The 23659-nt window shown below is 45.5% G+C and overlaps 1 long non-coding RNA gene across 1 annotated transcript; it reads right to left on the minus strand.

Annotated features, from left to right (window-relative positions):
• Window positions 1-15027: 15027 nt before the first annotated feature.
• LOC122448729 lies at window positions 15028-22285 on the minus strand. Its single transcript, XR_006271732.1, has 3 exons — window positions 22261-22285; window positions 20075-20158; window positions 15028-15212 (listed from the first exon to the last, which is right to left on the minus strand). It is a non-coding gene; the product is annotated as an uncharacterized LOC122448729 (long non-coding RNA).
• Between the last annotated feature and the right edge of the window lie 1374 nt (window positions 22286-23659).

Genomic DNA, 23659 nt, shown 5'->3' on the forward strand with positions numbered 1-23659 from the left:
GCCCCGGGCCGCGCCTGGGCGCCGCGGGGGCTCGGCCTGGCTCGGCGGGCCCCTGCCGGGAACCAGGGCCGCCGCGCTCCGCCGTGCGCCGCGCGCAAGGGGCCTTTAAGGGCCGGCTCCCTCCCTTTAAGAGGCGGCGGGCCGCGGCCGGAGCGGCTCGGTGGCTGCGTGCGGCCCGGGAAAGGGGGCGGGGGCGATGTGCAGGCCCGAGCGCGGCAATGATTGGTCTCGGGGGAGGGGTGGGGGGTTGCAAGCCCGAGGAGCGGTGGCATCCGTTGCATGATGCAAAAAGGATTGATTTCAAAAGTTGCGAGTTGCATTGGCAGCAGCCTTTGGCGCCCGGGCCACCTCCTTTTCCTTGACCCGCTGGAAAGGCCGGGAATGTTTCCCAAAACCTGGAGGGATTCAACCGTGCTGCGTTCTGCGGGACGCTGTACCTGCTCCCCGAGCGCTGCCGTCGTTCCTACCGGCAGACAATGAGCACGGAGACAATTTGAAAATCGGGTGGGAGCAGAGGGAATGCCCCCTCTGCCGCGACGAAGGATTTAGAAACACAGACGGCGCGTTTGATTAATAACGATTCTCCCTTCTATTGTTCAGCCTGGCTTGGGCGCTCACACGAGCCTTGGTGAACACGCACACGTCCTGCGAAGTTTCTTGAACGTTTCATGCATTTGGTAGGAAGTCAGAGCTTAAGGTTCCTCAGTTACATTGTTTGCTCTCCACAGGTCCAAGTCAACATGGCAGCCTAGTACTGCATGTGTTTGAATGAACACCCAAGGGAGCGATTCAGCTTCTGAGATTACTTTTTTCAGGTTTTCAACTTTCTAACACATTGTTGAAGACAATGAAGTAAAATGCTTTTCTACGACGCCTTTTCGTGCTTCCCTTTAAACCGATAAGTTGGAAACTCTGACCAATCTTTTCTAGAATGGTTCAGCATTTTCCAAGTATATTTTGGGGCAGGAGCGTTTTTCTGTTTTGTTTTGCTTTTTTAACCAAAAGGTGCTGTAGGTTCTGATGTCAGGTTTGTAGGCTACGCAGATGCCTATTTCATTCTTAAAATTTCTGCTTGGCAGTTCCCCAGGGTTTTGATCTAGGTGCAATCTAGGAGACTGGGCTGTTGCAGGCTCCTCGCGGTCTTTTCTCCGTAGCCCTTCGGGAAGTTAGGAAAGAACACAGTAGCCTAGATTCTTTAATGTGATGTGTTGGACTTTTGTCAGAGTGGCATAACCTACTGGTTGACAAACCTAGATTTGCCTCTGAATCGCCTGGGGTAACCCACGTGAGGCACTCCCCAGGCAGCACTCCAGACGTCCAGAATCTGGGAAAGGGGATGAAGATCACTTAATTCCTCTCATCTCCGTCCTTTTAAAATCGATTTTGTGAGTTGTCCGAGGCATTTTGGTATTGTGTGTTTACGTTTTAGCAAAAAAAAAAAAAAAGTCACAACTGAAAAAAAGATCTTGGGAGATTAGGGGGAAGGTGGCTCACTCAAGAGAGGTGAGTAGGACCCTCTCTGAAGGTCCACGTCTCATGCTGAGTTTGGTGTTTCTGCCATAGTCAGCAGAGTTTGGCAGATTTGGTTTTCACAAACTTAGCTTGTAAAAGAAGGCTGTACCACATTTAGGAGGACACCCTTTCTCGGGCAGAAGGGAAAACAGGGCCACATCTCCAGTGAGGAGGGAATTGTGCAAGTCAGTCGTAGACTCGAGGGCATCTGACCCAAAGCTGCAGGAATTCGGACCTAGGAAAGAAACTTCAGATGATTTAGTGTGTGATCAGAAAAAGAAGTGTAAGAAGACCCCCAGATTTCTGGTTTGGGGAAAACAGGATGAATAGTGAGGCTACTAGTTGAAACGGGAACTATTAGCAGACGAACAAGTTAGAGGTGAGTTCAGCTTTGGAAATGTTAAATTTTAGGTGCTCACCCGATATTCTAGGCAGAAGCTAATTGGTAAAAGGAGGTCTGCCACTTGGGGTGGGGGTGGACTCTGAGTTTGAGATGCAAATGTGGGGACCATCAGCATGTAAATGGGGTTTGAAGCCCCCGGAAAGGGTTGAGATTAACCAGGAATGAGAGTAGAGGGGTGAAAAATGAAAGAGACCTTGGACAGAGCCCTGCGGAGCTTCAAACCTGAATGGCTGGGCGAGCCTGAGGCTGATCCCTGCTTTGTGTGGGAGGCGAGCGTTCTCAGAAACCGCTCCTTCCTCCCCATCCCCTGGGGTTGGAGCCCTTTGGCAGCTCCAGAACACCTTGAGTCAAATTCTGCCAAGTGGAGTTTGTGGACTCTTACATAAGCCATGATACCTTGATGTCTCGGGGTCAGATAATCCACCAGATCGATCATCCTTCCCTTCCTTTACCCTAACACAAGCCTCTCTCTGTGCTTCCCCCCATCAGCTTTCTATGAGTCTTCCCCAGGGGGCTCATCAGAGTCACATCCTGTTGGGAACCGTCCCCCTGCGGTCTCGGGTCCTACCAGCTCCAACTGAACAGATGGTTCTCCTGGGTCACGTTACCTGCTGGAGGCTTGTTACAACTACGAATTTGCCAGCCCCACCCCAAAGATGATATCTATCAGGTGTAATGGGTGGAACTGTGACAAAGATTCTTTGCTTGGCTGAACCTGCAACGGGTCTCCTGAACTTCCTCCTAGACCCATCCATGCACTTCCTTGTAAAATCCAGTCTTAGCAAATCTGATCACCCTCAATGTCTGAACAGGGTCCTTGTCCTCCACCATCGCCCAGGCGCTTGATCATCCTGGCCTGCCTTCAGCAAGTGCTTCTAGAGCCGTGCTGTCCAATAAATACGGTAACTACTCTTCACTGTCCCTTTTGAGAGCTTGGAATGTCCCACATGTGATGTGCTCTCTGTGAAAAGTGCACTGGATTTTGAAGACTACAAACAAACAAACAAAAAATGTAAAATAGCTTAATGATTTTTATACTGATTCATCTTGAAATAGAATACTTCTGAAGCCAAATGGAGTCCAGAAATAAACCCACCCGTAAATGGACAACTGGTTTTTCTTTTAATTAATTTAATGAATTAATTTTGACTGTGTTGGATCTTAGTTGAGGCACTATCTAGTTGTGACGCTCAGGCTTAGTTGCTCCGCCTGCTGCAATGTGGCATCCCAGTTCCCTGACCAGGGCTCAAACCCAAGTCCCCTCCATTGGAAGGTGCACTTTAACCACCGGACCACCAGGGAAGTCCATGAAATAGAATATTATGGATATGTTTGGTTATATAAAATATATTATTCATTTCATTTTTTTTTTTAATGTGGTCATCTGACTATTTAAAGTGACACATGGCTCACAGCTTGTTTCTCCTAGACAGCTCAGCTCTGGGTGATGCCCCAGTCCAGAGCCCCAGACACAGGTGTTCCCATACTTACATGAGTGTTCCATAAACACTTCGAATTGAGCATGTTCCAGACCAAAGCAATTATTTCTCTTCCAACCCTGCCCACTCCCCCCACCCCACCAACTCCTCCTCTACTTGGCATCTTGGCGGACAGATGATTATCTGCTCAACTGCTCGTGCCAGAACCCTGGCAGTCATCCCCAGTCTGCACGTGCTGTTATCCATCAGCTCTACCACCTTCATATTGCTCCGCTCCCCTCCCACAGTCCCTGTCTCTCTGTTTATTTCTCATCTCTCCCCTCAGCTGTTGTAGAAGTCTCATGTATGGTATTTTTGCTGTGATTTTCACTGATTTCCATTCGGTTCAAAGTGATTAATGCTGTGGGAATGATATTGATCCAAGGCAAACCTGATCGTGTTCCTTCCCTGCTCCAAACCTTTGGGTGGTTTATGTGCCTCTGGCTCTGTTTCTCAGAGTATTGAGTTCATTCATGGGTGTGTGTGGATGATTTTAAGGGTATGGGGAGGAACATCTTATATATACATCTTGTACACTGAAAAGACATAACTAACAGGTAAAACTTGTGATTTCATGAGCATTATTCTTTAGGATAAAAAGTGTGTCAGAGAAGGTTTTTTTGATTTACTTATTTGTTTATTTTTGGCTGCGCTGGGTCTTCATTGCTGCACATGGAATTTAGTTGTGGCGAGCAGGGGCTACTCTCTAGTTTTGCTACAGGCTTCTCATTGGGGTGGCTTCTCTTCTTGTGGAGCATGGGCTCTAGGGCGAGTGGGCTTCAGTGGTTGCAACCTGAGGGCGCTAGAACCTGGGCTCAGTAGTTGAGGCACACGGGCTTGGCTGCCTTGCAGCTTGTGGAATCTCCCCAGGCCAGGGATTGAACCTGGGTCCCCTGAATTGGCAGGTGGATTCCTAACCATTGGGCCACCAGGGAAGTCCCTCACATTTTAAAGAAACTGTAGCACAGTCGAAAGTAATGGTATTGGTCAAGTAAATGCATTTCTGATAAATTTCAGACTCAATATGGTTAAAAAAAAATCTTCACGACCCAGCTTCTAATGTCCTCTCTAATATAATCTCCAGAAGGTATCCCCTTGCTATTCTTCAGCCATACAACCGTGCCAGGTACTTGCAGGTCTTCAGGCCCAGTTTCTCCTTCTCCACATAGCATCTCATCAGGTGCTAGTTCTTTGTTGTACCACCACATCCCCCTCTTCTGGCAAATAAGAACTAAACCTGTAAGACTCTTCTCGGAGAGTCTTCGCTCTCTGAAGAGTTCTCTGGCAATGCATGGGGGAACCCTACCCATGGTAGGCAGCATAATGGTCCCCAGAGTTATCATCCACATGTGCTTATGGTATCTTGGCTGGCAAAAGGGATTTTGCAGAGGTGATTAAAGATTTTTTTGGGTGGGTGAGATTTTCCTGGATTATTTGGATGGACCAGTGTAACACCAGGATCCTGTCAACTTAAAAAATATTCACAACCTAAAAATTGGGAGTTATGTTTTCTTGGGTAGGAATTTTTAGGACTTCAAGCCCTGGAGGCAGCAACTCAAATAACCCTGAGATAACTGCTCCGAGAGGTGAGGCTGGGTGGGGGGTGGGGGGTGGGGAGGGGAGCAGCAGGTTATATAGAAACTTTGCAACAAAGGGCACATAGTCTGAATGTCAAAAGATTATTGTTGATTAAAGGAAAACCAGACATCCCATGTTAAGGAGTTTAGTGCTTTTCCAAAAAAAGAAAAAGAAAAGGGAGTTTAGTGCTTTTCTCTGTACAGGAAGATACAAGAGTCTGGACTTAATCATTCCTTCCACATGCACCTCAGCTGTCTGGGGCCAGTATCCTGTTTTTTCACATCCTGAGTTTCCTCAGGGCTCACTGTAGGGAGTGGCTGCAGACTAATGGCTAAACTAGATGGCAGGTGTTCTTTCTTTCCAGAATTTCTTCAGGGCTCACCAGCTCACACCGGAGGGCTGTAGTTGCCGATGACTGTGACATCCTTTGTTTATTGATATGGAAGGAAATGTTCCATTTCTCAGTACTGTTAACATCCCTATGTTATACTTGAGGAAACTGAGACACAGAGAAGGTAAGCAACTTGTCCAGATTACAATGGCGAAAAGTGGAGGACTTGGATTAGAACCTGGGCTGTCTGTCTCCCAAGTCAACACTCAAAGATGCAGGCATTCACTGAGTGAGTGGCTGAGAAAGAGCCCACTTCTGTGCTCCCCCTGAAATAGTAGGATGGGTTTACTCTCCTGCCTCCGCCCCTCCCCCAGGTTGGGCATTATACATCTGAGTTATCTGCACACACAGAGGCCTGACTGAAAGGGTGGCAGTTGGCTGGACCATGGTTGAGGCCACAGAGATGCCTGACATATTATCCCTTACCCTCCACTCTTGATAGGACCTAGGTGCACTCAGGTATTTAGGAAGGACACCTCATTCTCCCCTCTTCCTCCCTCTCAATCCAGGTCAGGACTTAAGATTCACTAGGCCAGGGGTCCCCAACCTCCAGGATCTAATGCCTGATGATTTGAGGTGCAGTTGATGTAATAGTAATAGAGTACACAATAAATGTAATACATTTGGGTCATCCTGAAACCATCTCCCTTCCCCCACCCACAATCCGTGGAAAAACTGTCATTAACAAAACTATTCTCTGGTGCCAAAAATGTTGAGGACTGCTGCATTCAACCATCACCTGCTTCCCCAGCAGATGACAGGAGATTTCCTTCCAGGTCCTTCACTGCCTGCAGACCTGTCTTTGCAGTCCTAGACTTCTCTGCGAGCAGGGCTCAGGGCCTGGGGGCAAGTATGGCAGTCTGCTATGGGGGGTGAGGGGGGCAGAAATTCAGATCCAGAAGCAAGAGTGCCAGAAGTGATAGGTTCAGAGCCTAGAAAGGATAGATAGAGCCTTGGCAGCCCAGGTGGGAAAGCAACTTAGGAGTCTGTGCCTGGGACCACTCATTGTTGGCCCCCTCATACCCAGCATCCTAGGGGCGTGGTTCTGAAAAGGAGCATGATTCCTAAGGCAGATTTTAGGCTGCATCCTGATATTTTGGGGGCCCTCCCTATTTCCCCTGGGGCTTCCCTGGTGGCTCAGTGGTAAGTAATCCACCTGTCAAGACTCGGGTTCAGTCCCTGGATTGTGAAGATACCCTGGAGAAGGAAAGGCCAACCCATTCCAGTATTCTTGCCTGGGAAATTCCATAGACTGAGGAGCCTGATGGGCTAGAGTCTACATGGTCGCAAAGAGTCAGACACAATTTAGCAACTAAACAACAACAACTCTTGTCCCCTTAGGCCCCTCTCTAAGCTTACCCCTGTCGTCCTGTACAGATATGAGAGTTGGACCATATAGAAGCCTGAGTACCGAAGAATTGTTGCTTTCGAATTGTGATGCTGAGAAGACTCTTGAGAGTCCCTTGGACAGCAAGGAGATCAAACTAGTCAATCCTAAAGGAAATCAATCCTGACTATTCATTGGAAGGACTGATGTTAAAGCTGAAGTTCCAATACTTTGGCCACCTGATTCGAAGAGCAAACTCATCAGAAAAGACTCTAATGCTGGGAAAGATTGAGTGCAGGAGGAGAAGGGGGCAGAGAGGATAAGATGGTTAGATCGCATCACTGGCTCAATGGACATGAGTTTGAACAAGCTCCAGGAGATAGTGAAGGACAGTGAAGCCTGACAGGCTACAGTCCACAGGGTGGAAAAGCACTGGGCACAACGTAGCAACTGAACAACAACTTGAAACTACAGAGCAAGGCTCCAGATTCCTGTCTATATAAGAGAAACTGGCTCTTTTTTTTTACACTGTGAACATTTCCAGTGATCCAAATCCCCCCAAAACAGGGAAACAGCTTAAAGGCCAATCTTTTTTTTTTCTTGCATGACATAAACATACTTTCTTCTTATTTTTAAATATCACTTCTCTCATTTCACCATTCTTGTCTAAAACGTCAGGTCAACAACAAGCCTTACTTTTGAGCAGCTGCTAGTTTGCAGGCCCTGTGCTCAGTATAGAACACTGTGAACAGGTCAAGATCCCATTCAGTGACAGAGAAATGCTGTAATGCCAAGCGTGAAGTCAAGGTTTCAGGGATTTTTTTTTTTTTTTTTTGAGGAGCAGGGATCTATGAACCTTCTGAAATTATGTGGAAAATTCTGTCTACTCTTGCCTTTCTGGAAAGAGAGTTCCTAGCTTCTGTCAGCTTCCCAGCTATGATAATAGCTTTTATCATATTCCCAAACTGGGTAATATGGTGACAAGTGCTGTGGGAGAACAGAATTTGAAGGAAAAAGTGGAACTATAGGGAGTGCATTATTATTCCATTAGTTTATTAATGCTACTGTCCTTACAAATAATCATCAATTATTTTCTTCAGGGGTCTTTTACAATCTTCAGTAAAAGATTTTATTGTTAGTCTTTTGGGCAAGAAAAAAAAATCACACGAAATTTAAGTCATGGTGTTTGACTTCAGAAGGAGTGATTTTTTTTTTTTTTTTTAATTGGAGTACAGTTGCTTTACAATGTTGTGCTCGTGTCTGCTGTCCAGCAAAGTGAATCAATGGTATGTTTATATAGACCTGCTCTTTTTTGAATTTGCTTCCCACTTAGATCACTGAGTTGGTTATTTCTAAAGGAAAGGAGCTCCTTGGAGTGGACCATAGTTAGCAAGTCCCCTGCAAGCTCCCTCCCCTAATCAAGCCTGGGACTCCCCCCTGAGACCTGCTTTCTGCAGCATCCCCGTGCATGACTCTGAGTGGTGGGTCCAGCAGGGTACCCTCCACTGAACTACAACTAACACTATTTTGCTTTCTGAAATTCTGGCTTTGCACCTCTCCAAATGTACCCACACTCTCCAAAATCCCACTGTGCTGTGGAGTTATCCCTGGCGAATCCCCCTTTTCCTCAGCACAAAAGTGATGAATCTGGTGCTATATAAAATGAAGATTTTATTGTTTGCACTCAGAGAGTAGCAAAAGTTACAAAATTAGTTAGGTTTTCCCTTTGTCTCTTTGATACAGGAGTGATAACTAGGGGTGACAGGGGAGAAAGCCAGTTTATTTTCCTCACTTATATTTTAACATCTCTGTCTCTTCCTGCCTTCACTCACTAAAATGAGCGAGGTTTTGCACACAATTTCCAAAAATGCATAGACTACTCCCCACCTCCCTCAAATCCTGAGACCCAGAGAGCCAGCCCCTCCAGATTCATTGTCAGCTCCTCCCTCGACCCTTCCATTCCCACTTCTGTTAAGGAAAACTGCTCTTGCCTTTTAGCCAGAGATCCTAACCCAACCATTTCTAGCTTCCTGTCCTTCAGGGGTTGGTTCTGCAACATAATAAAGGGGTGCATTTCTTCCCATTTTTTCTGAATGATATATAATTGGTTCTCTCCCCACCCCCACCACTGCCCCCGCGGCTAAGACCCTCTCCTCTGCGAGGGATCGTATTGTAATGAACAATAAGTGTGAGATGCCTGATCCCCCCATAGTATTTGGTGGGGGAGGAGGAAAGAGGGAGAGGTGAGGGGAAGAAGCAGAGAAGACAGGTAGAGAGGTTGTGTCTGTGAGGACAGAATTTTCAGGCTTACTGTCTATTTCCTGATGTCAGAACTGTTTAAATAAAAATTGGCTCCATGGTGGTCCAGTGGCTAAGACTCTGTGCTCCCACTGCAGGGGGCCTGGGTTCAATCCCTGGTCGGGGAACTAGGTCCCACATGCCGCAATTAAGAGTTCACATACCACAACTAAGACCCAGTGCAGCAAAAAAAAAAAAAAAAAAGGGCTCCAGAATCAAGCCCTCCGTGAACTGAAGTTCACTGTTCTGCCAGCAAAGGAGCAGCTATTTATTCACATTCTTTGTTCTCCACTTTTAATTCCTGGCCAGCTTTGCCCTTCGCCCCCAAACACACCATCTTCCTTAATTATCTCCTCTGGTCAGAGGCCACTTGGGAAAAGATTGAGTTCTTCCCACCTGAGGGTTCCTGTCCATGTCCAGCACTTGCTCTGTGCTGAAGCATGCAAGGCCCAGGCCCAGGCTCAGGAGTGGACCTGGACTCGGGACCTCTAGAGGCAGAACTAGACAGACAGAATACAAGGGAGGAATAATAAATAATGCTGGAGACAAATTCAGTTTGAGTTTGAGTCTCTCAGGGTACTCCCATCTGGAATGCAGGGGCCGAGTCTCTCAGGGTACCCCCATCTGGAATGCAGGGGCCGTGTCCGATTTGGGATGAAGTTTGGGGTTTGGCTCTTCTTGGCCTCTGGCTGCGATGGTACTGTTTCTTTCAAGGGGAGTGAGCCGCATGTTTCCTTTTCTCGGCTTAGCAAGCCATCCAAGCAACATGTGGGGGGTTGGACTGGATGAACCTTAAGATCTTTTTCCACCTGGAGGTTCAGTGATTCCTTTAAGGTGAATGAATTGTCAGCACCCCTGACAATTTGTTGTTGATGGTGATTATTTATTTATTTATTTTTTGATGGTGATTATTTCCTTTGCTGGGTCTGCATTGTCAGGCGGATTCTTTCCCTCCTTGCCACTAAGTATATATGATAAATACATAAAGACAAGAATGAGAAAGAGTCACACCAAATGACCCGTGGGAGGGAGAGGAGGAAAGTCTGAGGAGGTGGCTACAGTAGAATTCTACCTGTGGTATTTTATCTGAAGAAAGATCTAGGGGATTCCCTGGTGGTCCAGTGGTTAGAATTGCCAGTTTTCACTGCTGTATGGAGAGTTCAATCCCTGGAGGGGGGGGCGGGGCGGGGGGGGGACTAAGATCCTGCAAGTCACATGGTGCAACCAAATTAAAAAAAAAAAACAAAAACAACTAAGAAAACTCAATAAAGGTTAAAACAAAATAGATGTTACACCCATCGCAATATTCTTCCGTCTGGTTAGGGGAGGAAGGAGAGGGTGAGATGTATGGAGAAAGTAACATGGAAACTTACATTGCCCTATGTAAAATAGACAGCCAGTGGGAATTTGTTGTATGTCTCCGGGAACTCAAACAGGAGCTCTGTGACAACCTATCGGGGTGCGACAGGAAGGGAGGGAGGAGGGAGATTCAAGAGGGAGGGGACATATGTATCCCTATGGCTGATTATGCTAATATTTGGAAGAAAACAGCAAAATTCTGCAAAGCAATTATCCTTCAATCAATCAAAAAATAAATTTTAAAAATTCTTCCATCTGAAGACCAGGGCAGTCTCTCCCTCTGTGATTGGGCTATATGGGACATGGGCTCTCTGGCCTTGCATTTGTTTAGGGCCAAGCCTCACCATGTATTTCTGGAGGTCCTCTTACGTCTCAGGCATGTTCCTAGGTGATAGGAACTCCGTGATGAGCAGGACAGACGTGGCTCCTACTCTCAGATAGCGTTTTCCTCCCAGGGATGCTCTTGCATGACGGTTTTCACTGGGCCAGCAGCATCAGCCTCACCTCAGAACTTACTGGAAATGCAGATCTGGGGTCCCTACCCAGACCTGTAAACTCAGGATGCTATGGGGTTGGGGCCCCGTAGGGGTCACTTTCACAAGCCCTCCAGGCGATTCTGGTGCACCCTCAAATGTGGGAACCACTGCTCTTGTATGAAGAAGAGAATGCCCTCTCCTTTTTACACCCAATTTGGGAGGGAGGGAGGGAGTGTCCTTCCACAAGTTGCCTGCGTCCCAAAGTGTTCCAGAGGTGAAGAGAACACTGTTGGATCCTGCGTGCAGCCCTTTCAGCACGCTTGCATACACCACCCCAGTTCTGCTGTCACTCTGTTCTGGGGCCCACTGCTCTGGGGCGCTTGGAGCCCCTCCCCCCACCCCCCCTCAGGCTGGGCCTCAGGACTGTGCCAGGTTCGTCAGATCAGACTCTTTCCAAGTCAGACTCATCCTCCACGGAGCCTCCCTCCAAGCTGCTCGCCCCAGGTCCGATGTCTGTGTGTGTCCAAGCTCCTGGGGCAGATTAAGTTCAAGTCATTTTCCCAAAAGTACTACAACTCCCATGGGAAAGTGGGGCACAGTTGTATACCTGGGCACGGGGGGGAGGGGGGGGGGCTGTGGTCCACCAGCACCATGACACTCTACCCCAGCTTCCACCTGGTCAAGATATCCTCCTTGGTTTGGCGCTTAAGACCCTCAGTGAACTGACCCTATCTACGTTTCTCTCTCTCCCTTCTGAAAGGTGACTGTGGAGAAAACGTACTTGTCCTTGCTCATAGAAGATAGTCACACTTTCTGTCTCAGAGGCTTGTATTTTATTTTATTTATATTTCTTCTGTCTGAAGTAGTTTCTGTATATGACAACTCCACTGTTCCCACCTCAGCCCCATCCATGTTTATCATTTCAGATCAGTCTCAAATGCCATTTCCTCCCTCTCTAGCTGGAGGCAGTTGCTTCTTCCTTTGTGTTTGCCTTGTCCAAGGCTTTATCAGCTTCCGTAACCTGTCATTTATCTCTCACATTTCATCCTGTATTCCAGTGTTTTATGTGTCTGTTGTATTACGTCATGAATCTCTTAGACATCTTAGTCGAGATAATTCCTTAATGATGCTAAGCATATTTCCAAGCTCAAGTGATATCAGTAAAGGTGTTGTTCCAAAGTGTCTGAGACGTGGTCTTCTGTCCTCAAATTACTGTGAGTCTAGAGGGGAAGACGGATATTTTGTTTATGCAAGGCGACTGAGCTCAGGACAGGGTGATGTATTTGCCTGGAGGAGAGAAAGGCGAATTCTGTTTGCGAAGGCCTCGGAGGTGGGTCGGGTTTACGGAGAAGGTCGAACTGGAAGCTGTTGGAGGGAGGAGTTCTCATTACAAGAAAGTGTAAGAGAGACATCCCTGGTGGTCCAGTGGGTAAGGCTCTGCGCTCCAAATGCAGGGGGCCCGGGCTCAATCCCTGGTCAGGGAACTAGATCCCATGCTGCACGCAACTAAAGAGCCTTCCTGCCACAAATAAGACTCCTGTGCAGCCAAACAAGTAAACAAATATTTTAAAAATATGTATTTAAAAAAAGGACTTTCTGGCAGTCCAGTGGTTAAGGCTGTACTTCCAGTGCAGGCATAGGTTTGATTCCTGGACGGGAAACCAAGATCCTGCATGCCAAGTGGTGCAGCCAAGAAATAAATAAAAATAAATTTAAGAAGTTTTTTAAATAAGAAAGTGTAAGAGGATGAGAGACTGAAATGGGGCAAAGACACCCTCTCCTGTTTTCTGAGAGAAAAAGACAAAAAGGTATAGACAGTAAAGAAAAGTAGGTACAGTTTCACAGAAGCCAAGGGACGAGTTTGTTCTATAGGAATAGAGTTAGAATCAGCACCAGAAGTGAAGTAGAGAGATGCCCTTGATATAAGGTCATCGTTACTGCCAACCTTATTCAGGAACCGCAAGAGGTACATAATCCTGAGAGCAAACCACCACGCAGGTGGCCAAAGTATTGCAGTTTCAGCTTCAGCCTCAGTCCTTCCGATGAATATTCAGGGTTGATTTCTTTTAGGATTAACTGGTTTGATCTCCTTGCAGTTCAAGGGAGTCTGAAGAGTCTTCTCCAACACCACAGTTCAAAAGTGTCAATTCTTCAGCATTCAGCTTTCTTTGTAGTCCAACTCTCACATGACTACTGGAAAAGCCATAGCTTTGACTAGACGGACCTTTGTTGGCAAAGTAATGTCTCTGCTTTTTAACATGCTGTCTAGGTTGGCCATAGCTTTTCTTCCAAGGAGCAAGCGTCTTTTAATTTCATGGCTACAGTCACCATCTGCAGTGATTTTGGAGCCCCCAAAATGAAGTCTGTCACCATTTTCATTGTTTCCCCATCTATTTGCCATGAAGTGATGGGACTGGATGCCATGATCTTAGTTTTCTGACACCAGAAAAACTAAATCTTAGTTTTCTGACACCAGAAAAACTAAATCTTAGTTTTCTGACATCTAATTTTTTAACACACTGCTGCTGCTGCTGCTGCTAAGTCACTTCAGTCATGTCCGACTCTGTGCGACCCCATAGACGGCAGCCCACCAGGCTCCCCCGTCCCTGGGATTCTCCAGGCAAGAACACTGGAGTGGGTTGCCATTTCCTTGCATGAAAGTGAAAAGTGAAAGTGAAGTCGCTCAGTCGTGTCCGACTCTTGGCGACCCCATGGATTGCAGCCCAACAGGCTCCTCCGTCCATGGGGTTTTCCAGGCAAGAGTAACACACTAGGTATATTTAAAAGATTTTTTCTCCCTTTAGAAAGAGTCTATAGTAATAAAGTTGAGAAGTGTTGAATGACCATTTCCTCCTGCTGTGTTTCATGCAGAATCTCCCTCTGGCCAGTAGGAGGCAGCATAACCTAATGCTCTGAGTTAGGATCGTTGCTCCAGTGGGCTCTGGCCCAGGGAAGGAGGCTGTGGATGGTTCTGTACTTAGATTTCCTTCTCTGCATCTTGAGAAAGGTAGGAATTAATAATAATTAATTAACAGTCTCTTCAAAATGTTAAATGATGTGGGCATGCAGGTCGTCATTGCAGGAATCAAGGCTGAATAGAACACCAGTCTCGCCAGTGTGGCCCTGAAATCTGAAAAGCTCAAAGATTTTTACAAGGGAGTCTTGTTCCTATTTCTGCAAATGGAAACTCTACTATGTAAATTCACAAAAGACATGGATGCCCAGTATGTAGCTATAACTAAACTAAAATAAGTATTACAGCCAACTTCTACCTGTAGGTATGAAAAAATGGAAAAGCAAGGGTTTTCTGGCCATATGCTCTAAAATTGTTTAAAATGATTATATTACTTTTGATTGCATTAAAGCAGTCATTTGTCTATTGCAAACACTGTATATTACTACCTGCAAGAGCTGAAATGTTAGGTCTGATGTATTTGCAAGTCTTTCCACTTCCCAGAGGCAGCAAAGCATAGTGGAGATGCATACCAGCCTTTCCCTCCAGCTGTGTGACCTCAGAGAGTTGGTCCAACCTCTCTGCTCTTCCCAGCACCTATGAAACTGCACTGTCATGATAGTACCAACTGGCTAAGCGTATTGGGGAGCATGAAATAAGAGCCTGGGACATAGTGGACACTCAGTAAAATATTCAAGATGTTATTAGTGCCTGGATGTTTGGTCCCTAATCTAGACTATGATGTGGGGCATTGAGTTAAATACCTTCCAATGTCAAGTTCTATGATTCCATGGGATATGGTGAAATGATAAAATGGACTTTTGTTTCAGTTTTGCTAAAACCATCCTCACGTTGAACACGAACAGGAAAGTTACTCTGCTGATCTTGACCCTGTTAAGGTTGTCAGGATCACGAGCTACATTCTCAAAACGCCTCAACTGCTTTCCCCACCCCCCACAGGTTAGTATCTTGGAGGCAGGCCTCTGAGCTGAACACTACAGCTACTGCCGTTCACTCAGCAGGACTCTAAGTAAGTATCTTGAGGGAATTAATGGACATGATCATGTTTGGGGGGACCCGTGAAGGAGAATCAACATGTAACTAGAGCAAGATGCCATGTGAAAAATGGCTATATGGTCATGTGTGCTTGGAAACCCTGCTTACCACAGTCTCCTCCTAGAGACTTCCCCACTGTAGTGTGGAAACTCTGTCCATCAGAAATGGAATGCGAGCCACAGGTGTAGTTTAAAATTTTCTAGCAGCCACATTAAAAAAGTGAAAAAGGAACAGACGAAATTGATCTTATTTACCCTTTTCTTTTTCCTTTTCAGCCGCACCCAGTGGCTTGCCAGATCTTAGTTCCCCGACCAGGGATTGAACACAGGCCCCCGGCCTTGGCAGCACCACGTCCTCACTGCTGGACTGCCAGGGTAGTCCCTGAAATAGATTTTAATGATATATTTTATGGAACGCAATTTACCCAAACTGTAACCAATATTTTTAAATTATCTCCCTAAATCTTTGATAGCTGGCGTGTATTTTACAGCTAGTGCACGTCTCAGTTTGGATTAGTCATGTCTCAAGTGCTCCGGGCCTCATGAAGCCAGCAGCTACGTTATGGGATGGCTCAGGCTCCAAGAATCTATGCTTGGAGGGAATCCCAATATAACCTGAAAAGGCCCCATGGAGTGACAGGGGAAATAATGGAAAAGAATAGAAGGTGCATTTACGTTAACTTAAAAGCAAAGATCTTGGGAGACAGTCTGTCCTGAAAAGGCCTAAATAACATAAGTTAGGGTTTAAAATTTCTCATTGTATGTTAATGACCCATATCAGCATTTCCCCTAAAACCCCTGGAAGAGACTAACAGAGACACTTGTGGTCAAGGCAGAGATGGGCAGAAGCACCTGTAGTCCAGTCCAGGAGATGATACAGTCTTGTGTTTATTCACTGTTTGAATTCTTATTTAATCTTGCGTTTCTCTGCTCCTGGGTGTCTACAGGTTGAGGCTGTGTGGAGTTGGACAATTTTTAAAAAATCTGCAAACCAAAAAAAAAAAAAAAATCTGCAAACCATGTACGTTAGCAGCAACCACTTCTCAAACTCTTTGGCAAGAGACAGCTTTTGCTCTGTGTCTCATCCCACTTTTCTGGTCCCAACCTTTCCACTGTGTCTGTGCGCTGGCGTTCTCTTCACTCCCCAGCCTGACTCCCCCACCTTCGTCTCATCTTCCAGCCAGCTTTCTTCCCCCAGATGGAAGAAGCCACAAATTGAAATATTTGGTCCCCTCCTGACCTGCTGTGAAATACTTCCTCTCACATACCTCTGTTAAAAACGTTTTAAGATCCCACATATTAATCAATGTGATTCTTTATCAGCATCACATAATTGTGCCATGAACCGCAGCCATAAGTCAAAAGACCTTCTCTAAACTTTCAGTGATTGCTCTGGACAGTTTTGTAGGAGGGAAGACGGGAGACATTTAATCAGACTGGAGTCTTTCAGGAGAGCATCCAACCTACCTCAGGACTCATCCAAAGGCCGTTTGCTTTTCTGTCCCAAGCATTTCGCTAGATCCAAGGTCTGTTAACAATTTGAAAGTCAAACCCCTGTCTCCGGTTACGGAATGGGTATCTCCTTTTGTTGTGTGGGATCAGACACCTGATCCCAGCTGGTAGATCCCCCAAGGATGCTCCTTCCGCACGAAGCTCCAAAATTACCTTCTCAAGTGGGCAGTGCCACGTAACCACACTGGCCATCCGATCCCTGGACCGTGTTTTATATAAACAAGCCCAGCTCACTCTATCATTTGGAGATGTGTGTGCGGAGACAGGCAATTGCCTTGGGACCACATGCTTTTGATAATCTTTTGGCAAGTGAGCACCTCCCCAAGCCAGGATTTGTCATCTTTTCTCTTTCTTAGCGGTGAGAGAATAGATACATGCTTTGTTGGTTCCACTTTTTTGAAAGTCACTGGTCTGTTTTTTGCTGCCTGACTTGCAAGGCTAAGAATGTCAATTTTGGTTACTTTCCATCCCTCAGTGGAGGTTACTTCCCTTCTTCAGTTGGAGAGGAAAGATGTGCAGGAAAGATGACTTAAAATGGCCAAGATGGAAAGAAATTTAGGGCAAAGTGCCCATTTTCCTGTCTGGGTCTATCTACTCCACCAGCCTGGGACGCCTGCCACTTCCTGCTGCTTCACGCTTTCCCCCAGCTAAGGTGTGTGCTCAGAAGCTGATAAAGGTGATTTATACCCTATATCATGAAATTCATGCATTTTAAGTAGTTACTCTATTCCAAAATTGTGCAACCATTACCACTAATTCCAGAACGTTTTCATCACCCCGTAAAAGAAACTCGATGTCCTTTAGCCATCATTCCCTTCACTGCCATCACTAATCTACATTCTGTCTCTAGAGATATGCCTCTTCTGGACATTTCCTATAAAAGGAATCCTACAGTATATGAGTTTCGTGTCTGACTTTTTTCACATAAAACAGTGGTCCCCAACCTTCTTGGCACCAGGGACTGGTTTCATGGAAGACAATTTTTGCACAGATGAGGCGGATGGTCGGGCGGGGGGGGGATGATATCGGAATGGTTCAAGCACATTACATTTATTGTGCACTCTATTGTTATTACACTGTGATATATAATGAAAGAACCATGCAGCTCATCATGGTTGTGCAGAATCAGGTCATCAGGCATTAGATTCTCATGAGGATCTTGCAAGTTAGATCCTTCACATGCTCAATTCACAGTAGGGTTCACACTCCTTTGAGAATCTAATACCTCTGATGACCTTACAGGAGGCAGAGCTCAGGTGGTAATGTGAGTGATGGGGAGTGACTGTAAGTACAGAGGAAGTTTCACTCGCTTGCCCTCTGCTCACCTCCTTCCAGTTCCTAAGAGGTCATGGATCGGTACTGGTCTGTGGCCCAGGAGTTGGGGACCCCTGACTTAGAAGAATGTTTTCAAGGTTCATCCATATGTGTAACATGAATCAACACTTCATTCCTTCTTATGGCTGAAGAGTATTCCGTGCTCCTCACTTGGTTTATCCATTCATCAGTCAATGTACATTTATGTTGTTTCCACCTTTTGGCTAATATTAATAATACTGTGGTGAACATTCCTGTACAGGTTTTTATAATATAAATGTTTTCATTTCTCTTGGTTATGTACTTTGCAGTGGAATTGCTGGGTCACATGGGAACTCTATGGTTAACTTTCTGAGAATCTGCCAAACTGTTCTCCAAAGTGGCTGCACCATTTCACATTCCCACCACCAACACCCGAGGATGCCATCTCTCCACATCCACATCCTGGTTATCTACTGCCTTTTTGGTCATGGCTATCTGTGTGGATGTGAAGTTCTAGCTCATTGTGGTTTTCATTTGCATTTCCCTAATAGCTAATGATGTTGAACATCTTCTCAGGTGTTTATTGACCATTTGTACATTTTCCGAGAAATGTCTTTTCAAATCCTTGGCTCATTTTCCAAACAGTTGGGTTATTTGTCTTTTCATTGTTCAGCTGTAAGAGGTTTTGGTTTTTCTTAGATTTTCTTTTTTGATTTAGACCATTTTTGAAGTCTTTATTAAAACTTGTTATAACACTGCTTCTGTTTTATGTTTTGGTTTTTTGGTTGAGAGGTATGAGGGATCTTAGCTCCCCAACCAGGCAGTTCAATCCCTGGAAGAGACTGGAAGGCAAAATCCTAACCACTGGACCACCAGGAAAGTCCCTAAGAGTTCTTAATGTATTTTGGATACTAGACCCTTAACTAATAGAAGATTTGCAAATTTTTTCCCCCATTTTGCAGATCATCACTTTCTGGATAGCTTTCTTTGAGGCAAAATTTTTTTTAATTTGGATGAAGCCTGATGTATCTATTTTTTTAAAATCTGGTGCCTGTGTATAAGATACTTTTTAGGCTATGTTACCTCTTTGAGTGTACTTAACGTTTTAAATTTTAGCTTTAGTTATAGACTGTCATTCTCTGCCTTTTGGTAAAATAACAGAAGCCCAAGAATCAAATAGGCAAGGATTTTGAGGGCCAGGAGGTCACTCAGATTACTTACATGTTAGAAAGCACTTGGTCATAGCTTAATACTGAGACAGGTATCTCAGTGTGTGTGTGTGTGTGTCTGCGCGTGCAAACTGGCATTGCCTGAGGGCCTGATAGATACAACATAGGATTAAAGAGAGTCGATTCACAGACTAGGGTTGAAAATTGAGGGTGAGAACACTACCTCTCACACATGTGTGGTTTACCCCAATGCTGATTCTTCCCAGTCCAAGGTGGAGATGACTTCTCTAAACAGATGACTCCTCTAAACAGGGCCTCCACACTTAACTTGTTGTCCTTCTGCCTCTAATACTCACGTTACCACCTTCATCCTGCTTGACCCCTTTCAAAAGCAGAGGGGCACTGAAGCCTAGACCCTCGGTCAGACTATGTTTACACTTTTTATTTGCTCACTTATCATACTCTGTTTTGTCACTCCTGTGCGCACACCCTCCTTGAGAATCTCAAGTTGGAGAGGGGGAGGCTGGAGTGTTCTTTGCCTCCCCATTGTGTTGGGGATTGGGTCTTGAACATTGGGCTCTCAGTTAACACTTGTGGCCTTGACCTGAACGTCTGCTGACCAATTCTCAGAGCCACTTTATCTAACATACACTTTTGTCAATTATGCCTTTCATCTTCATAGCCCTCTAGTTATTTTTTGGCTGTGCCATATCATGCAGAATCTTAGTTCCCCAACCAGGGATCAAATCCATGCCCCTGTAGTAGAAGTGCAGAGTCCTAACCACTGGACTGCCAGGGAATTCCCTCTTCTAGTTATTTTAGAAGCACACACACAAAACCCTTTTAAGGTGTATGGCAAGAATTTCAGATCATATGTTACTTGGGTCCATTAAAGAATTAATACAAAAATTAAAGATCAATATCAGGTGAGCTCTTACTCCCTCTGTCTGTCTTTCTCTATATATACATATTTAAACTGAAGTAAAATTCATATAATGTAAAGTTAACCACTTTAAAATGAACAATTCTGTCATTTAATATATTATCAATGTTGTGCAAACACCTCTTGTAATTCCTAAACATTTCCATCACTCCTCAAAGAAACCCCACTCCCAGTCACTTTCCATTCCCTCCTCTCCCAGCCCCTGGCAACCACCCATGTGTGGGCTCTTTCTGTGAACTCCCCAATTCTGGATATTTCCTATAAATAGAATCATGTCATCAGTGGCCTCTGGTGTCTGGCTTGTATCATTTATTAATAACTTACTATTTTGAAGTTCATTTATGTTGCAGGATGCCTCAGTACTTCATTCCTTTTCATAGCTGAATAATATTCCATTGCTTTGCCCTCCTAATTTTTAAAAATAAAGTTCAAGTTAATTACCTCTATCCATTAACAAATAGCCCAACTGTCTCTCCCAGACCCCCATAGTGTTATGTAACCACAACCTGACAGGCAGAATGTTACACTAACAGGATTAGACCTCTTCATCACTGTAGTCAAAGCTGAGTCTAATTAATCAGGTAATGTAAACTGTTCCAATTTAATTCCACTCAAATAACATCATGAAATTTGGGCACTAGGAAGGATTAGTGGCAGAAGAAAATAAATATGAATAGAGCTTCTGAACAGATTTGATTCCTGTTGGAGGCACGTCCTGCCCCCATGGTCTACCAACCTGTCCCCATCATCAGTAAAATTCACCCAGCCTGCATGCTCTTTCAGTGGGGAACATACTCCTGCCCAAGGCTATTCCAACTCTAAAAATCTGTGATTCTGTAGGTCCTTAGTTTGTTTCTACCCCAAATGGCTCACATGTTTAGAGAGAATCTTAATTGGGGAGACTCAGCTGGACCATCAGCTCAGGAGCACCCGGCTGGAGGCAATGAGGACAGGTTTTGGATTCTCTGGAACCCTGGAGACTAAAGCAGAAGATGGTCACAAGCACAAGCTTGTGGATGAACCACAGGGTACAGAGATCTGGGGCACAGGTTGTGGGTTCTAATTATGGCTGCAAGAGTTGAGCTTCCTTTGGGTCTCTCCTTGATTCAGTGTCTTTCATTCTTCTGCTCAGGGAGATGGGGAGGAATCAGAGAGAAGAAGCCAAGGGGTCCCCACTATGAAGGTTAAGGAGGAGAACAGATCTTTTAAAACAATTTCGGTGGCAGCTACATGGATAATATGGAAAGGGGAGAAGAGTGAGATTATAGAACTGCACAAGTTCTGAATGGAATCATTTGGAGATCAGATTAGACAAGGAAGAGGATTAACCTCTCAAACCCACAGTTTACTTGACAGAAAAATAGGACTGCTAATCAGAAAGTAGTGCTCTCTGTAAGGCGCCAGTAGAAAATGTCGGCACCATTGCACTTACTGATGGAACCATTGAAGGGGACCAGGAGATGCCCCCTGCCCAATATGCTGCTTTAGCATAAAGATTATTTTGAGCTGAAGGCAACTGAGAATCAACAGGTACAGGAAGAGTTCTCTTGCTCGCTAAGTCACTCCAGTCGTGTTCGACTCTTAGCTACCCTGTGGACTGTAGCCCACCAGGCGCCTATGCCCATGGAATTCTCCAGGCAAGTATAGTGGAGTGGGTTGCCATTCCCTTCTCCAGGGGATCTTCCCAACCCAGGGATCGAACCCGGGTCTCCTGCATTGCAGGCAGATTCTTTATCATCTGCACTTCCAGGGAAGCCCTGAGAGTTCTCTGGCTTCCCCTTAGCCACCTAAGAGCAGAACATAAATTTCCCTCGGTGACCAAAGTCCCTTTCTCCTGTACCAGGAAGAGGAGAATGACTCATATCACCAGAGACAGAGAACTGGCACCGAGAAGAGTCTGCATAAACAGACTTTACTGAAATAACCCTTATTTTCCATTAGCTCTTCTGTCTATGGGATTCTCCAGGCAAGAACACTGGAATAGGTAGCCATTCCCTTCTCCAGGGAATCTTCCCAACCTAGGAATTGAACTTGGGTCTCCTGCATTGCAGGCAGATTCTTTACTGTCTCAGCCACCAAGGAAGCCCCATATCCTAGCCACTTCCCACAATTTATTGTGCCTTGAAGCCCAAAACCCCCTTCCTTTCTTAAAATGATATATAAGCCCCCAAATCTGATAACCTCTTTAAGTTTTATTCTTTTCTATAAATTCCCATGCATGTAAAATGTTAGTAAAAATTGTGTGTCTTTTTTCCTGTTATTTTGTCTTTTGTTAGTTTAATTTACAGGTCCATAGGGACAGAGTTTGAGAGGAGAGAGGAAAGGTTTTTCCTTCCTGGCACTATGCATTCTACACGATGTGTGGATGGGGTAGATCCAGAGGGGAGCTGGGCATTTTGTGATTACAAGTGAGGGAGACTCCTCCCAACTTGATTCAGTGCCATGGCATTGTGGGATTTTGCCACGGCAATTTTTGTGATGACTGTCCACGAGAATATCTTGGTAAATACCTGGTGACCGAACGGCTGATGGCATACTAACAGCAATTCACAGAGAATAGCTTTCTCCTGATGAGTTTTAGCTATAGACCTAGAACAGAAAAGGGATAGAAGAAGTCAGGTGTCAAGGTGGGACTTGGGAGAAGATGAAAAATTGTGCTTAATAAAAGTCAGAGAGAGGTAAAAAGTGATATTGCGTTTCTTGTTTTTCATAAGGAGAAAGGACTTAATGGAAGTTGTTGACTGATTTGAGAGGAACTGATCACCCAGTCATTCAGAAAGGGCATTTTGTCATCTGAAAAACATTCCAAGGCAGGGATTTTGTTTAGAGAATTTAGAGTACAAAGTCTTCCACTATAATCCCAGAAGACACATTGGTGAAATTTAGTTTCCCTAGGATAAGTGGTACTGAGCCTTCAAAGGAAGACAATACATGACACATCTGAAAAAATATTTGGGGATTGAAATGGGTGCCTGTGACTTAATTTTCCAGTGGCATTACACCAAGCAGGATGAGAAACAAACGTTTTTATGCCTAAGATGAGAAATAATGTGGTTATGAAAGATGCTAGTCTGGTATGGCTAATAAGCCACGACCCATGAAATAAGCCAGGGCAATGAAATGAAATACATAATAATGAAATACCAAGTGAAATACTGGGCCACACTGGGGAGTGGACAGAGGAATGTTGCACATGGCAGAGATGGCAGAATGATCCTTCCACCTTTGAGAACAGAGTGGGGGTACATGATTATGAAGAACCGGGGCACTTAACCTGTAAAGACGGGGTTGAAGGAGCTGGACTCCTGAAATCGACCGATTCCTGAAGCTGACCGGCTCCGGTGTGCATACGGCTGGGGGAAGAGGGGAACCACCTTCCACGACGTGGTACCTGTGGGCTGGAAGGACGACTGGTTTGCCCCGATTCAGTCAAAAAGGTGGGAGGGGGGAGCGCCTACCACGGAGACCAGATAACAGAGAAAAAGGAAAAAAGACCACCGAACGCTGAGTCCGGACACGGAAGGAAAAGTTAGGTCAGCTAACAGGGAAGACAGAACAGGAGCAAAGAAAAATGCAGCGTGGCCCGGCCTTATGCTTAAAGGCGACAAACGACGGAGGCTCGCTGGAAACCGGTCCTCCTTCTTCTCTCTGGGCAGAAAGTTCCCGCCGGCCGCGGGCAGATAAAGGAATCCGAGGCTGACTGCCAAAGACCGGAGGTAAGAGACGCAAGAAGAGTTCAGAAGTTCAGGAAAATAAAAGAGGATTATCATTCAAGGGTTCTGTGGACCAGAGAAAAGGTGAAATGACAGGAAGCTCTGAGAGCGGCGGGGGCTGGGGGGAGGGGGGGAGGGGGGAGGGGAGAGGGGTTGGGGGGGCGGTCATTAGGGTGAACTCCGCCTGGTGAGGACG

The sequence above is a fragment of the Cervus canadensis genome, chromosome 10, assembly GCF_019320065.1.
Source record: "Cervus canadensis isolate Bull #8, Minnesota chromosome 10, ASM1932006v1, whole genome shotgun sequence".
Classification (NCBI taxonomy): Eukaryota; Metazoa; Chordata; class Mammalia; order Artiodactyla; family Cervidae; genus Cervus; species Cervus canadensis.